At 54.0% G+C, this 3,575-nt stretch overlaps 1 long non-coding RNA gene across 1 annotated transcript; it reads left to right on the top strand.

Annotated features, from left to right (window-relative positions):
- Positions 1-1,568: 1,568 nt before the first annotated feature.
- On the top strand, positions 1,569-2,419 carry LOC132236555 (uncharacterized). Its single transcript, XR_009453324.1, has 2 exons — positions 1,569-1,654; positions 1,905-2,419. It is a non-coding gene; the product is annotated as an uncharacterized LOC132236555 (long non-coding RNA).
- The last annotated feature ends 1,156 nt before the right edge of the window (positions 2,420-3,575 follow it).

Here is a 3,575-nt window from a genome sequence, read left to right as displayed (position 1 = left end):
TCGGCATTTTTCTAGGCACTGAGGATATAATAGTGACAGGGGTCTTATTTTGGGTGAAGCAGTCAGACAAGGTCAGAGGAGTTGACATTTATGAAGTGGATGCAGTGGGGGAATCTAGATAAACAGACCTGTAGGTGCAAATGGCCTGGGGCAGGGCTGCAACACGCCTGATGTGCTAGGAGGCCCAGGGGTGGAGCAGAATGAGGAAGAGGAGAGTAGTGGGAACAAGGTCAGATGTATGCCCAGAGGACAGGATGTAAGGTGCAAGGACGGAAACTGGGAGATGGGCCAGGAGGCTGGTCCAGCCATCCCGTATGAGATGGCAGGAGCTCAGGTCAGGGTGGTACTGTGGGGTGGTGGGAAGTGGGTGAGGCTTTCACTTACCGAGTTTGTAGTTCACAGCTTCTGACCTCAGGTCGCATCCTCTCCCTTGGTCATTGCTCGCCGTCAAGTGTTTTCTGTTCCAGATCATAGAGCCGTGAGGGGCCTTTGTGTTTCTCTCCGTGCTGTCCTCATATGAAAGGCCTCTCATCAGCCCACTCTCTTTGTTTCTCCCAGGTGGTTCCCAGCAATCTGACCCAGGGTGGGTTCATGGAGCTGGGAGCAGGGCGGACTCGGGTGAAGGAGGGATCAGGTCTGTGTCCGTGGGCAGAGGTGGGCAAGCAGTGGGCACATGGGTGAAACAGACACTGAAGACACAGGGACGAGCCAGGACAGAAAGAAGTGGGGGTGGGGAGTCAGACTATCCCGACTCTCATCGCCCACCGGAACCCCAGAAGCCACCGAAGCTGGAACAGTATGATCCCTTTATTGTAGCTGAGACTCTGAGTCCCCAGGGCGTGATGCTGGACCCATCTTACACTGGTTCAGGCCAAACACCTCTCATGCACGTGACCAGACGCCAGGATCAGGCCACCAGAACAGTCCCAGGACAGGGCCCTGTGTTGTAGCGAGGCTCAGTGCTCTGTTCCTCCCCTTTCTTTTAGTGAAAATAACACTTTAAACCAGTGGTCAGCAAGCTCATTAGTCAACAGAGCCAAATATCAACAGTACAACGATTGAAATTTCTTTTGAGAGCCAAATTTTTTAAACTTAAACTATATAGGTAGGTACATTGTTATTAACTTAATTAGGGTGCTCCTAAGCTGGCCTTTGCTCAAAATGTCCTCAATCTGACTGAGGTAAGTTCACTGAGGTCCACCCCTTCCAACTCTCCCATCCACACTCGTCTTGTATACTTGTTTCAGATAGATGAGTGTGGGTGGGAGAGTTGGAAGGGGTGGACCTCAGCGAACATACCTCAAAACGATGTACCTGCCCCGCGCTGCGTATCCCGCGGCCCGCCTGTGCCTCGTCTCCTGTCTCCTGACCAACTGACACCCCCCACTTCTTCTAACGCCACTTCTTCAAAATAGACTCGCCCAGGCCAAAACCGACTTCTGCTCATGGGCCACGAAGTTTCAATCGCACTGTATGTGTGCGCCCGCACGTGCTATTTTGTGGAAGAGCCACACTCAAGGGGCCAAAGAGCCGCATGTGGCTTGCGAGCCACGGTTTGCCGACCACTGCTTTAAACTAACCAAAACTTTGTCAAGATCTGGGTTGTCATATGGAAGAAAGATGTCACAGTCTTCCCCTGACAGTGGAGTGGAAGGTAAGTTCCACGGCATTGAACGCGAGGGTGTGTTAAACAATCACACCTTTTCTGTACAGCTGCAGAGATGTTTGAGGTTGTGAGCAGATGGGTGTGGCAAGGTGCCAAAGTGCCAATGGGCGGCCCTGCTTGTGTGAGGAGGAGCCAGGAAGCCCAGCCTGAGAATCTGGACGCTTTGTGTCTGTCTGTCCCCTCAACCAGACGTACAGCTCCCAAGCTCCCACCATCTCAATCCTTTCTGTGCCCACAGCTCCTGTCACAGCGGAAGCTCTTCCGGTGTCCGCTCAATGAATGGAGGAATAAATGAAGAGACGGGAGGGTAGCTGCCCGGTACCCAAGCCCAGCACAGTGCCTGGGGCACAGGAGCAAGCACAGGAACTCCCATTTCAGCAGGGGATACATTCCAAGGCCCCAGGGACCCTGAAACCACAGATAGTACCGAATCCTGTGGGTACTGTTTTTCCCCCATGCATATATACCTGTGGCAAAGCTTAATGTATAAATTACACACAGTGAGAGATTAACAACAGTAACTACTAATAAAAAAGAACAACACTGCCTGGCCAGGGTGGCTCAGTGGATGAGCGTCAACCTATGAACCAGGAGGTCAATGTTCGATTCCCGGTCGGGGCACATGCCCAGGTTGCAGGCTCAATCCCCAGTGTGGGGCGTGCAGGAGGCAGCCAATCAATGATTCTCTCTCATTGCTGATGGTTCTGTCTCTCTCTCATTCTCCCTTCCTCTCTGAAATCAATAAAAATATATATTTTAAAGAAGAACAGCACTACGCTTGTGCTTTGAGACCATGATGCAGTAAAAGAGGGTGACTTGGACACAAGCACCGCACCACGGTGACAGCCGATCGGATAGAGGCGGCTACTGAGTGACTCTAAGTAGCACACACAGCGTGGAGACGCTGGACAAAGGGATGATTCACTTCCCGGGTGGGATGGAGCAGGAGGCGTAAGATTTCATCACATTCCTCAGAATGGCATGCCATTTAAAACTTACGAATTGTTTATTTCTGGAATTTTCTACTTCATATTGTTGGGCCCCAGTTGACCGTGGGTAACTGAAATGTCGGAAAGTGAAACCGCAGATAAGGGGGGAGACTACTGTGAGTGAGGATTGTCGGGGTGATTCCATGGTGCCCGTTCTTGGTCCCACCCCCTCCAGGGCCCACGCTCTGCTTCCTAAGGGGAGGGCTAGCCAAGGGGGACGGGTGCTGGGGCTGGAAGGGGTGTTAGGACCCCTGAGGCACATACCAACAGCTTCCACAGGTGCCTGTGGAGACAAGCTTTGCTGGGGGGTTGTTTGGGGACCGTTTGGGCACTTTTCAAATCTTAGGGTAACTGCCCGCTTGGCTTAGCCCAGGCCTGGCCCCCTGTAGGAGGCGGTCCTGCCCAGACAGTGAGAGCCATAGCCCTTGGGCAGGAGTCAAGTCAGAAGCAGTGGTGACAGGGAAGGTGGCTGCTAAGTGACAGGGCCCTGCATGCATAGGATTCTGCCTGTGCGTTCCCCCTGAGCTGGCTGCACTGGAGGGAGGCAGCCATGGCGCCCTGGAGACTCAGACCGGGCCTGACCTGCCCCCGGCTCCACGGGAAGCAAGAGCCAGGCTTTGAGCCCTGATTTCCGATTCCAGGTTCTCGGCCCCTCTGCCACCCGCTCGCTCCCCTGACGCTGGAGGTGCAGAGCCCAGGGCCTGGGTGCTCCTTTATTCTGGGTCCAGCATTTCACAGCCGAGGCTCAGGAAGGCAGAGGTGAAGGGTCTCGTGCGCTTGGCCGGCGGGCCACCTTCGACCTTCTGGACATTTTGTCCCGCCATCACCGTTTCCTCTGTGGACTACTCCCTCTCCATCACCAGGCAGCTGTGGCGCGGACAGCTGTTTACTCCCAGTCCGTCGGAGGAGGAACCTCAGTG

This window comes from Myotis daubentonii, chromosome 6 (assembly GCF_963259705.1).
Source record: "Myotis daubentonii chromosome 6, mMyoDau2.1, whole genome shotgun sequence".
In the NCBI taxonomy this organism is placed as follows: domain Eukaryota; kingdom Metazoa; phylum Chordata; class Mammalia; order Chiroptera; family Vespertilionidae; genus Myotis; species Myotis daubentonii.
Note: the sequence above shows the minus strand (reverse complement) of the source record. Positions and strands in the feature narration are given on the sequence as shown.